Raw genomic sequence first — 14041 nt, 5'->3', positions numbered from 1 at the left:
GGGGAACTAGGTGAATGTACTGAATTTGTCACTTAGTCCAAATCTCCATCTTTTTGTGAAATTTGAAGAGGGTGGAGTGATTGGCTTAGGAGCAGTTCCAATGTGCAGTATGAAGAGGCTGCTAAAAGAAAAATGAAATCATGAGCTACTTTGATAGACATATATTGATACAAAAAGGATGATTGATGATTCTGTATTCTCATAATCTCTGGGATACTATTTTCAGCTCTGGCTATTGCAATTTATTATACACATACACAAGTTAGGGTTTGTCAAATGGAGGACATCTATGATGGTGATTGTTCTAGAAAACATGTCATAAGGTAATTGTGGAGGTGGCTGTAGATATCCTGCATGGAGAGTGAGATGTAAGGTGGGATAGGGCATATGTGCATTAAAATAGGCAGATTTTATGATAGCTGTTAATCTGCTGTGGATTTTTAAGGGGGTCGATGTTAAGTATTGATTTATATATTCTATAAATCCTCTTCCCTTTAAAAGTAATGAGGCTTTTTTTTTTTTTTTTTTTTTTTTTTTTTTGCCTAACTGTTCCTAAACACTTCTCCTTGTCCTCTAAGGTGACCAACGGTGGCCTCCTCTCTGGCATGTTTGGATCATTTTGTAATATTTTCTTCTTCTTGGGAGTTTTTGAAGTTGTGGTTCTCAAAATGGTCATATTTACCCTTTTAAAAAGGGTCATATTTACGCTTTTGGTTATGAACTGCCAGGGGAAAGAATCTGTACAGTTCTGCTCAGGAGAACAGGTTGCAAAGTGGAAGGGGTGAGTGCCTCCCTCCACAAAAACAGTAGCACGATCTTGTTTTGCCCCTTGTGTCTTCTTTCTCTCAATGGTAATGTCTGCATGAAGGAATGTGTCCTTGAGCTTCTTTATGATGCATGATCTTGTGGGAAAGGGAATGGTGAATTCACCTTCCTTTGCACATGCATCCATTTATTCCATCTATCCATCCATTTATTCACTAGTTCAAGAAATGTATTGTTCCTGTTGTGAGCCAGGTATTATTTCAGGTACTAGGAATATAGTGTAAATATAAGCCTCATGGAGCCTTACATTCAGTTGGAGAAATAAAATAAATGAACTCATAAACATAGTGATAAGTGTGGTGAAGGAAAATAAACCTGGGTCACTTAGTCCGGGGGCAAAAACCCAGCCAGAGCATCTGATTGGTCACGAGAAGTCATGTGACCAGTCTTCCTCACCAGATGTAGGGGCAGGAAGGGTGGAGGCATTTTCAGCTTCGGTGGTGATATTGATAGGCTATGAAGATAAACAGTATGTGAAGGTAGAAGTTCCCAAACATGGAGAAAGGGTTAAGAGGCCGACAGCCAAATCCATGGCAAGACTGTCCAGGACAGTCTCCAAAGATTATATAATCCTTCATTTAATTGGTGCCGGTCCAACCTAGTTGAGGGGTCCAGGCTTACAGCCCAGTTACTGGAACCACTCTTTTCCATCAACTTCTATTTGTGAGAGGAAACCCTTTATACAGGTTTGTTCTTAACAATGTACTAGCTTTAGAATAAAAATTTTTTGTTGGGGTGTGTTCCATGATCAAAGCTCCCGTTTTTCACCACACATGCAATCTATGAGATATTTGAGAAATGTACAACATGCATATTTTGGAGAAGAAGTCTAGCCTGACCGAGGTGTCAGACGCTGGAGGCATTTTGGAAAACCGTCTGGAAGATAAAGACGCCATCTGTGTGCTCGTAGGTAACCACATTATGGCTGAAGGCCCGGTGTTGGTGATGCCAATAGATGGGCAAGGCAGTGATTCAGTAAATGAGCAAGAAGACCATTTTTATTTCTACTGTGAAGTGTTGTCTTTGTTAAAACAAATAAGATCATATTTCTTTGATTTTAGGTAGCATTTACTAAAGCATTGAATGGGCCTGTGTCCTTGCTCTGAAAGGCAAAACAGAAGAAAATCCCAGTGCCTGGCACTGTTAACTTTAATAGGGTCAAAGTATATTAGGACAAAAATGATTCTGTTGAAAAATGTAAGTAGGACAATTATGAATGAATCTGTTAATTCTTGAGAAAAATAGGGCTGAATGGTTTGGAGTTTAGGCTTAGGACCCAGAGGGCTTGGGTTTGCATCTTTGTTTTGCTATAAGATTTTGAACAAGGAATCTAACTTCTGTGTTCCTCAGTTATCTAAGAGGCCAAATAATAATAACTCACCTGGTTGTTGAGAATTAAATGAATTAATAAATTTCAGATCAATGCAGGGCAGAAAATAGGTGCTCAATAAATATGAGCTATTTTTATTTGTAATCATGCTCATCTTTCTTCATGGATGAATGTCAGAAAGATAGCCAGGATAATAGCAGGCCTTCTTCAGCATTGAGAGAGATCATGATTAATTACTTCCATCCACATGTCAATCCATTTTGTTTCCTAGGGGAACATAAGTCCCTGTTTATCTTGGGAGCACATCAGGACTCATCAAGTCAGAGATTCTCAAGGGGCCCTATGAGGCAGCTTTGTAGCAGAGGCTGGTGGCCACCTCCATTTGCCTTCAAAAACCTTCTAATTTAAGATCTCGTCTTCCTGCATCTGCAGAGCATAGTCCTGGGCATTGCATCAGAGTTGATCCACAGGCACTTGAGTGAATTCAAAGTGCCTGCTGTGTCTGCACTGTGTACACCAGTGCACGCCCATGGGAGCAACAGAGCAAGCGGTCAGGTTCTTAAATCTATATCATCAAATATAACTTTAAGAGTCAACTTTACACCTGCGTTTGGGGAGTTCAAAGCACATGGATCTGTTTTCATTTAGGCAAGGGGACAACTTGCCCTTCTGCCTCTCTTCAGGGCTCTTAATCTTGACAGAGGACCGGTCAAGAGTTGCATTGGGACTGTGAATACTGATTTAAGACACATGCTGCTCATTCTATGTACCAGATTCTCTAGCTGTGTCTCAGATCCGAGTGCCAGACCCACCTCAGCCTGCTTCAGCCCGGGAAAAAACTATGTTCCTGCCATTCTGGCATGAAATTATGCCTTGGCACTTATTAATTCATAGGCAAATGAAGGATGTTTCCCAGCGTGAGGATGGATGAAGCCCATTAGGCCAGATTTCTCAATTTGTGGCTCTTGGGTTTCTAGTTTAAATGCTGATCTGAGTGGGGGCTTCCCTGGTGGTGCAGTGGTTGAGAGTCCGCCTGCCGATGCAGGGGACACGGGTTCGTGCCCCGGTCCGGGAAGATCCCACGTGCCGCGGAGCGGCTGGGCCCGTGAGCCACAACCGCTGAGGCTGCGCGTCTGGAGCCTGTGCTCCGCAACGGGAGAGGCCGCAACAGGGAGAGGCCCGCGTACCGCAAAACAAAAAAACAAAAACCAAATAATTCCTTGCATGTTCATTTAGTGTAAATTTATAAGTAAACTGAGGAGGAAAGAAGGAAGGGAACATAGGTTCACAGAGCACCCCCTTATGTCAGGGGATTCCCATATATGATCTTATTTTATCTTCATGGGAACCCTAAGTGATGGGTATCACAAGCCCATTTTATAGACAAGAAACTTGAGGCTCAGAGTTTGGATAGCTGGCTCAGGGTCAGAGTTTTTCTTTTTTTTTTTTTTCTTTTAGGATTGCTAAAATGATTTAGTATTTATGGATCCTTAGAACTGTAACAGGTATACAGTAACATAGGGGTTAGCAAGCTACAACTCTTGGACCAGATCCAGCATGTGACCTCTTTTTGTACTGCCTGCGAACTGAGAATTGTCATTACATTTTTTTTTATGTTACATGTATTTAATTTATTAATTTATTTATTTTTAACCTCTTTACTGGAGTATGATTGCTTTACAATGCTGTGTTAGTTTCTGCTGTATAACAAAGTGAATCAGCTGTACGTATTCCTATATCCCCATTTCCCCTCTCTCTTGCGTCTCCCTCCCACCCTCCCTCTCCCATAGTTTTTCCACGTTGGAGTTAGGATTCGAGCCCAGGGCTACCCCATTATAAGGCCCGTGATGCTGCCAGGACCACTGGGGTGGAGATTCCTGTTGAGGCCACCAGCAGAAGGGACTGCGGAAACAGACAGGAGGAAGAGGGAGATCAGACTATGTACTACGTGGTGGAGTAAACCCATGCCAGTGAAGCCAGAGCAGCTGCGGCTTGCCATGTCCTTTCCCTGCACACTGTCATCTGCCCTCCGGACTTTTCGGCAGGTGAGATTATGCCAGGTGATGGAGGCAAGGGGAGGAATGGAGAGAGCAATTTCCAGTCTATATCAGTGTGTGGGTTATAACCCATGGAAACAGATGATTTTCTTTCTGTAAGTGTTTTGAAATTGCCTATCAATGAGATTTATTAAGAACTCAAATATTCCCAGTAGCTAAATCATGTTTTCAAAACATCATCTGTATTGATTTAAGAAATGTGAGTATCTCATTATCATATCATATCATTTTGGATGCCTGTGTGTCTTGTTCGAGCTCATGTAAATAAATGCATTTACTGAGTAAAAAAAAAAAAAAGTCTACATTCAGGCATCTCATACATGACACTGAGGGGAAAAAAAGAGAGGATGCAAACAAAAATACATGCACCGAAGTCCCAGGAACTTCATGTTTGAATTGTTTTTACTGGAATTTGCAAATGACCCATGTTCTATGTTTTACTGGATTTGAAAATAAACCACCGTTGGGAACCAGTCTTGTCCTCGCTTATCCCTTCCACATTCCTGACACATGGGCCAGAGATTTTTTGGGTCAAGGTGTCCTCCTCATTTCTTTACTGAGAACTTTTATTAAGGTCAATCTGATTACCTGGGGAGATATGATTTAATCTCTTGAAAGAAACGGGCGACTGCCAGGTGCTAGTTCCTCGTCCTCTGAAAGTTCTGTCTGGATTATTCCTCAGCTTCCTGGACTCAGCAGCTGAGGTATCACAATGTTTTATTCTTTTGGTTAAGATATTAATGTAAAGGTGCAGATCCTTCCTTGGAAGCTGACAAAAGCAAATCCAAAAGATTCTCCCCTTAAAGGAAAACCAGACATACAATTTAAAAAATTTGAAGTATAGTTGATTTATAATGATTCCGGTTATATACATATATATGTATATATAAAAAACTTTTCAGATTCTTTTTCATTATAGGTTATTACAAGATATTGAATATAGTTCCCTGTGCCATATAGTAGGTCCTTGTTCATCTATTTTATAGTAGTGTGAATCTGTTAATCCCCAATTCCCAATTTTCCCTCCCCCCCTTTCCCCTTTGGTAACCATAAGTTTATTTTCTATGTCTGTGAGTCTATTTCTGTTTTGTAAATAAGTTCATTTGTATCTTTTTTTAGATTCACGTATAAGTGATATCATATGATATTTGTCTTTCTCTGTCTGACTTACTTCACTTATCAAGCATATAATTTTTAAGGGGACAACCTAAAGTCAGAAAGTTTTAGAGTTGTTAGTACTTAAGAGTTTGGGTTCATTTAAAAAGTTTAAAATAGGAATTGATGATTTGGAAGCCTTTGTTTGGCTAGGAAGAGATCTCCCTTTTCAGTCGTCTCACTGAAAGGCACCTTAGCTATTATCCTGAACAAGAAGAGTCGCGAAACTGAAACCAGCCGCTGGGAGGAGCTGGCAAGCTCAGAGGAGAAGGAACGGGGTTACCTTGTCCCGTGTGAAGTTCTCAGACTCACTTCTTGGCCCTCAGTTAGAACCATAAAAGGATCTCAGAATAGGTGAGGGGCCCCTGAGAAAAACCAATTTCTGCAGAAGGAGCCCTCATAACCTCTTATGGGGACTCGTGTGGGTATTTATCGGTCTTTACAATCTAGAGATGATTCCTTGGACCTCACATAGCAGATGAGACTCCAGTTTGGTGTGATTCCAGGGTGCACCGTGCTTGATGAATGATTGTCCTATGATATCTCTGGGTCTGTGACTGGTTAGGCCTGGGGGGAGCAAGGGCACACATTCTTTGGGAATTTGATTCCTTCCCATATCTTCCTTGATCTCCTCCCCATAAAATACTCTTCATGACTATCTCTAGACTCTCCCTTACCTTCTTCCTTTTCTGTTTCTGTTTCTAAGATGAGGCCCACTATATCTTAAAGCATCCCTTCTCTGGCCCCTGCCCGATTCTCATCTTTGGTGGCCCTCTTCTGCTAAGATCTTCTGGATGAAACTGGGCTCTCCTGAGCCTCAGGTCTAGGCCCTTTCTGCCCCACTAGGGGAAGGAGCTGAGGGGATTTTGGCTCAGCACTCCGGGCTGCAACCCATCCCTCTGTCTGCCCTTCCAGGTCTGCTTTACATCCAGGTCCGCCACTGGCTTCCACGCAGCGACGGGGCCCCGATCCCTCCCTTAGGAATCTGCCCGGTACTCAATCCCCCCCGTCCTGTTTGGATGGGCCCCTTCGGTTTGCCCTCGCCCATCCTCACCAGGGACTGGGGTCTTGCCCCTGAATCATGGTCCATTGGTGGGATCCCATTGATCTATCCCGATTCTCTGATGCTGTTCAGCTGTCTTTCTCCCCGCCTCCTTGAGTAGCTCCTTCTCCTGCCTCCTTCCTGCTCCTGGTTTAGTTTATTTGTTGGAAAACTTTACAGTTCACCACGTGGACAGATTGCTCCCTTCCTTCACCTGTCCCCACACCGTCTGCCCCCCTGGATGACTCGTGGTTGGCTGTTGCCAACCCACTTGGACCCTGCGCCCTGCTTGCAGAACTGGGTTTGGCCTGCCCCCAGGCCCCTTCTACCCTGTCCCCACCCCAGTGACTCCTTGAAGTTCTAGGTTGGGTCCCTTCAAATCTCTTCCATCCCATTGCAATTAACCAGCCTTTGTCCATACACTTCATACCCCCATATCTCACGTTTGTTTGGATTGAAGATTCCCCTACCGTATCGTCTCCTCCTTTTGCTAATCTGCCTCCTCAAGTCGGGTCTCTCTTTACTTGTGTATGCTTAGGTGTTGCTTAGGCAACATAAGGGGTAATTATCAGTGACTGTCCCACCTACTAGTTGCTCCTGTCCCCACCACTCTATTACAGATATGCCACCAAGGAATCCTAATGGCTACCTTATTGACAAAACTATTGGCTGTATCTCGGTCCTCTGTCTCTCTTCCCTAATTTCTTTCCAGCATCTGGCACAGTGACCACCTGTTCTTGTAGAAAGTGCCCTCTTACCTTGCCTTTGATGGGAATTTGTTTTTTCCATCCTCTTCTTGGAGCCCATAGTTGTGACTACCTTTGCTGGGTTTTCCTGAGCCTTCCCCGTCTCCCTCCCGTCCTGGGGGCCCCCACTGCGTCTTCTAGGGCCTTTGCCTTTACTCTCCTGGTGAAGTCACACGCAGCTTGAAGCGTGTAGCTCACAAACCCACAGTCCCTGTCTCAGTGGCACTCCAGTTTTTTATTTCCAATTTTAGAATTGGAGTGGAATATGAGAGTCTCTTGGAGCCAACAGTAATTTTATTATTATTATTATTGTTATTAATTTTTACTATTACATTCCCCTTGTTATTCCTCTATTCCCCCAGACAGGGAAGCTGGGACTCTTTCATTTGATTCCTTTTTCTCCTTTAAACAACAGCATTCTAACGATACACCCCCTCCATCTTCTTCATTCTTTCCTTGTAGGGAAACCGAAAAACCCTATGCATTGGAGTTTATTGCTCTGCAGCAAGAGGCCAGCCCGCTGGACTCTGAGTTGCTGGTGATTCGCTTTGCTTGAGACAGTCTGGGAGAACGCACGCACGCACGCACGCACGCACGCGCACGTACACAGGGAAATATACCAAGTGAGAAGAGAGAGATGGGTTCCTCGTTCTTCTGGAGTTTTCTCTATACTTTCTGTTGTCCATTTCGGTGCTTCTGCCTGGGCCTCAAGCTGTCATTTACTGTGGTGAGCTATCACCCGTGGTATCCCACACATTAACATGCCCAGGTGTGCTGGAGCTCGTGATGATGTGGCTGGAAGGCATGGTGGGCGAAACACACTCCTAAAGAAAAGATTTACCTTTAAAAAGGAATGATCTGGGGCTTCCCTGCTGGCGCAGTGGTTCAGAGTCCGCCTGCCGATGCGGGGGACGCGGGTTCGTGCCCCGGTCCGGGAGGATCCCACATGCCGCGGGGCGGCTGGGCCCGTGAGCCATGGCTGCTGAGCCTGCGCGTCCGGAGCCTGTGCTCCGCGACGGGAGAGGCCACAGCAGTGAGAGGCCCGCGTACCGCAAAAAAAAAAAAAAAAGAGATATAACGTGAGCCCTATGTGCAATTTAAATTTTTCTAGTGGTCACATTAAAAAAGTAAAAAGAAACAAGTGACGTTTTAGTAACATTTTATTTAATCCAATATAGACAATTTATCATTGTAACATATATAATCAATCTAAAAAGTTATTACAGGGGGAGGGATAAATTAGGAGCTTGGGATTAACATATACCCACTACTATATAAAATAGAAAACCAACAAGAACCTACTGTATAACACAGGGAACTGTATTCAGTATGTTGTAACAGCCTATCCTGGAAAAGAATATAAAAAAGAATATATTTTTTATATATGTGTATATATGTATATATGTATATATATATATACATATATATGTATGTATATATATATATACATATATATGTATGTATATATCACTGAATCACTTTGCTGCACACCTGAAACTAACACAACATTGTAACTCAACTATACTTCAATAAAAAATACCAAAAAAAGTTATTAATGAGTTATTTGACTCTTTTTTTGGTACTGAATCTTTGAAATTTGGCGTGCATTTAATGCCTATAGCACATCTTAATTTGGACTAGCCATATTTCAAGTGTCAAAAGCCACAAGTGGCTAGTGGCTGTCACATAGGACAGTGCAGATCTATAACTATTCCCTCCCAATCATTGGAGCTCTTCATTAAAAGGCATGAACTGCCAACAAAGTAAGTCCCCCCCCATTGTTTGATGTATTCAAGCATCTAGTGTTGCCAAGTTCAAAATTCAAGTGCTCCACCAGGCAGACCTTGTTAAACTTTGTGGGCTACAGCACGATAATAGATAGGGATGTGTTTACATAGCAAATATGCAGGAAACCATTGGCCGTCGGATGACACAGACATCTTGAAGCCACACGCTACTCACGTACCTCTGATCATATGCGTTTGCACGTGTAGACTATTGTGCGGGCGCTGGGAATTGTATGTGCTACAGGCATAGACAGTCAGTAAAGGGTTTCCGTGGAATTTTCAACCAGAAGCAGCTGAAAGCTTTTCCAATTTAATCTGTAAATGCAGTTGGGGGAGTTTTGCACATGAATCAACTTGTTTGGCTTGACAGACCTTCTCTGTGCTCTCTCCCTGCCTCAGTCTTGGGCCCACAAAGATGCTCTGTGTGTAAATTTGCAGGGGGATAGAATGAGGTGCATAGAAGTTCAAGGGAAACTTTCCCCAAAAACGCAGCACCAGGAAGCCAGGGTGGGAACACAGGAAGGGTCCCTTCTCTGAGTCTCCACTCTCCCCACCAGAAGTGCTTTTCAAAGGGTTGAGGGTGGAAAAACATTGGAATTCCAACTAATGAGATAGACTCACACATAATGGGAATTACATTGCTATGTGTTAACGTAATTAGATATTAATCCAGTTGTTTAAACCTGAGCCTCACCGTTCTTTTTGCTTCGTAAGAACTTTTTTAATTAAAAAAAAGAAAGAAGAAAAGGAACCATTAGAAGGAGACTGGGTATTTGGTACACGGTTTGTACTTGGATGGATGTCACATTGTGTTGTGTAGGCACAGTGGCATCAGCCGGTATACACTTGGCTGGGTGTATACTTCAGTGGCATCTACTTACGGGGCCTCATGATGCTGGAGAGTGAAAGACGCTGAGATCTCAGAGTACCAGTAATAATAACAGTTTCATAACAAGAATGACAACCAACATTTACCAAGCATTGTTTATGTCTCAGACACTTGATATGGATGAACTCATTTAATTCTTGCAGCAACCCTAGAAGTAGGTACCGGTGTTTATTCCTACTTTATCTTGAAGGAAACTGGGGCACAGAGAAGTTTGCTACTTTGCCAAGTCACCCAGCTGCTAAGGAGCAGAGCTGGGGTTAAACTCAGGTGGATCCTTAGTTCTAACCCAAAGACCATTATCTGTTCTGCTTGGAAGACTCCTTAAATGTCCTCCTGCCAACTTCCCACCAAAGCAAAAATCTCTCTGATCTTCCAGTCAGGTGGTCAACCAGCCCCCTGCTTGAATGCATCAAGCAATGGGGAGCTCATTACTTTGTTGGCAGCTCATGCCTTTTTTTTTTTTTTAACTTATCCTGCAGTTGTATTGATTGATTGATTGATTTAAATTATTTATTTAGGCTGCATCGGGTCTTAGTTGTGGCACGCAGGCTCTTTGTTGCAGCGTGCGGGCTTTTCTCTGGTTGTGGCGCGCGGGCTCCAGAGTTTGTGGGCTCTGTACTTGGGGCACTTGGGCTTTGGTGCCCCACAGCCTGTGGGATCTTAATTCCCTGACCAGGGATCGAACCCACGTCCCCTGCATTGGAAGGCAGATTCTTAACCACTGGACCACCACAGAAGTCCTGGCAGCTCATGTCTTTTACGAAGGACTCCAATGATTGGTAAATTCTTCTTTACATGAAATCTACCTCCTATGATTAGCAAAACCTCCTACGATTAGCAGATTCTTAACCACTGGACCACCAGGGAAGTCCCGGCAGCTCATGCCTTTTATGAAGAACTCCAATGATTGGTAAATTCTTCTTTACCTTCTATGATGTACTTTCTATGATTAGCAAAACTTGATTCCCCCTCAGTGTTTTGGGGTGGAGACTTCTTGAAGGTACAATAAGATAGAATTAACACATGATGGGACTTATGTCTCTGTATATGTATTAATGTAATGGGAGGGTAATTACTTTTGAAAAATAGTTACAAGGATACAATTGTTTAAATCGTTTTCATCTGCCTGTGCTCCACTCCAAGGAACCACTTACTCTGTGACCTGTTATGTACCTCAGAAAGTTCCACCTCCATGCCTTTGTTTCTGCTGCCTGGAACAGCCTCCCTTCCACGTGTTCATAGTCAAATGCTGTTCCCTCTTTGAGCCTAGTTCGCTCTGCCATGAGGTCTTCTTTGGTAAGGAGAGAAGTTGTTACCAACGAGAGAACTAAATGATTATTTGCCTAAGAGGAATTAATAAACAGTGATTTCCCTCCTTTAGACCTAGAGCAAAGGTCAGAGCTGTTTGAGCATCCGTGTCATGTTGGAGGCTTCCTTCATAGCCATGTGACTTTGGGCAAACCTTTTAGTGTCATGGGCCTGGCTTTCTCATCAGCAAAACGGAGAGCTTGAATCAAAGGATCTCACCATCAAGCTGTGCATACCTGAGCCCCTGGTCAGCTTTTTAAAAATGCCCATGATAGGAGTACTCTGTCAGACTGTGAATTGGTAACTCTGAGACAGGCTGGGACCTGGGACCCTTTGCGGCATGCTTGCACCTGGACAAATGTCTTCTCAAGCAACAAAATACAAAGAAACTATAAGGGACTAAAAATAACTGCATCCATGTGCAGTTGGGGCAAATTATGGACAACAAGAAAGAAAAAGACCAAAAACCCAACTGCTACTTCTTAAGAGCTGGGAGCAAAAACAGAGTACTGGGAGCAAAAGCAGGGTATTGTGCATACCCCTGTACATACCACCAAAGGGGTGGGCAAACCCCTAAGCCACTCCTCTGGCCCGACCCCTGGACCTGCCCTTACCCATATCCTATATGAGGAACACTGAACCCGCCCTTACCCTCTTCCCTTATGAGGAACCAGCTTGTCCTCCCTTGGGGAGCGAGTAAAGGAACATGTTACTTGTTTTTGCTACCCCTTGCTGCAGCAGCGCCCGAATAAAGCCTTGTTTGTATTTCTTGTCTGGCCTCTAGTCAGTTTCTATTGATTAAGGAAGGCCAACAATATCACTGATGAACATAGATGCAAAAATCCTCAACAAAATACTAGCAAACAGAATCCAACAGCACATTCAAAGGATCATACACCATGATCAAGTGGGGTTTATCCCAGGAATGCAAGGATTCTTCAATATACACAAATCAATCAATGTGGTAAACCATATTAACAAATTGAAGGATAAAAATCATATGATCATCTCAATAGATGCAGAAAGATCTTCTGACAAAATTCAACACCAATTTATGATAAAAACCCTCCAGAAAGTAGGCATAGAGGGAACTTACCTCAACATAATAAAGGTCATATATGACAAACCCACAGCCAACATCGTTCTCAATGGTGAAAAACAGAAACCATTTCCTCTAAGATCAGGAACAAAACAAGTTTTTCCACTCTCAGCATTACTATTCAACATAGTTTTGGAAGTTTTAGCCACGGCAATCAGAGACGAAAAAGAAATAAAAGGAATCCAAATCAGAAAAGAAGAAGTAAAGCTGTCACTGTTTGCAGATGACATGATACTATATGTAGAGAATCCTAAAGATGCTACCAGAAAACTACCAGAGCTAATCAATGAATTTGGTAAAGTTGCAAGATACAAAATTAATGCACAGAAATCTCTTGCATTCCTATACACCAATGGTGAAAAATCTGAAAGAGAAATTAAGGAAACACTTCCATTTACCACTGCAACAAAAAGAATAAAATACCTAGGAATAAACCTACCTAAGGAGGCAAAAGACCTGTATGCAGAAGACTATAAGACACTGATGAAAGAAATTAAAGAAGATACAAACAGATGGAGAGATATACCATGTGCTTGGATTGGAAGAATCAACATTGTGAAAATGACTCTACTACTCAAAGCAATCTACAGATTCAGTACAATCCCTATCAAACTACCAATGGCATTTTTCACAGAACTAGAACAAAAACTTTCACAATTTGTATGGAAACACAAAAGACCCTGACTAGCAACAGCAATCTGGAGAAAGAAAAATGGAGCTGGAGGAATCAGGCTCCCGGATTTCAGACTATACTACAAAGCTACAGTAATCAAGACAGTATGGTACTGACACAAAAAGAGAAATATAGGTCGATGCAACAGGATAGAAAGCCCAGAGATAAACCCATGCACATATGGTCACCTTATTTTTGATAAAGGAGGCAAGAATATACAATGGAGAAAAGACAGCCTCTTCAATAAGTGGTGCTGGGAAAACTGGACAGCTACATGTAAAAGAATGAAATTAGAACACTCCCTAACACCACACAAAAATAAACTCAAAATGGATTAAAGACCTAAAAGTAAGTCCAGACACTATAAAACTCTTAGAGGAAAACATAGGCAGAACACTCTATGACATAAATCACAGCAAGATCGTTTTTGACCCACCTCCTAGAGAAATGGAAATTAAAAACAAAAATAAACAAATGGGACCTAATGAAACTTCAAAGATTTTGCACAGCAAAGGAAACCATAAACAAGACAAAAAGACAACCCTCAGAATGGGAGAGAATAGTTGCAAATGAAGCAACTGACAAAGGATTAATCTCCAAAATTTACATGCAGCTCAATATCAAAAAAACAAACAACCCAAATCCAAAAATGGGCAGAAGACCTAAATAGACATTTCTCCAGAGAAGATATACAGATTGCCAACAAACACATGAAAGGATGCTCCACATCACTAATCATTAGAGAAATGCAAATCAGAACTACAGTGAGGTATCACCTCACACCAGTCAGAATGGCCATCATCAAAAAATCTGCAAATAGTAAATGCTGGAGAGGGTATGGAGAAAAGGGAACCCTCTTGCACTGTTGGTGGGAATGTAAATTGATACAGCTACTATGGAGAACAGTATGGAGGTTCCTTAAAAAGCTAAATATAGAACTGCCATACTACACAGCAATCCCACTACTGGGCATATACCCTGAGAAAACCATAATTCAAAAAGAGTCATGTACCAAAATGTTCACTGCAGCTCTATTTACAATAGCCAGGACGTGAAAGCAACCTAAGTGTCCATCAACAGATGAATGGATAAAGAAGATGTGGCACATATATACAATGGAATGTTACTCA

The 14041-nt window shown here is 42.4% G+C and overlaps 1 protein-coding gene across 6 annotated transcripts in view; it reads left to right on the top strand.

The window, feature by feature from the left end:
- SETD4 (SET domain containing 4) overlaps window positions 1-14041 on the top strand; it is a 580992-nt gene that overhangs the window by 149470 nt on the left and 417481 nt on the right. Inside the window, exon 13 of one of the 6 annotated variants that reach the window (XR_010840856.1) lies at window positions 7618-7743. The exons of the other annotated variants lie outside the window; for them this stretch is intronic. The gene's annotated coding sequence lies outside the window, so the exon portion shown is untranslated. Of the gene's footprint in view, window positions 1-7617; window positions 7744-14041 lie in introns of those variants that run through there. 6 annotated transcript variants of the gene reach the window in all.

This window comes from Kogia breviceps, chromosome 5 (genome assembly GCF_026419965.1).
Source record: "Kogia breviceps isolate mKogBre1 chromosome 5, mKogBre1 haplotype 1, whole genome shotgun sequence".
NCBI lineage: Eukaryota > Metazoa > Chordata > Mammalia > Artiodactyla > Physeteridae > Kogia > Kogia breviceps.
Note: the sequence above shows the minus strand (reverse complement) of the source record. Positions and strands in the feature narration are given on the sequence as shown.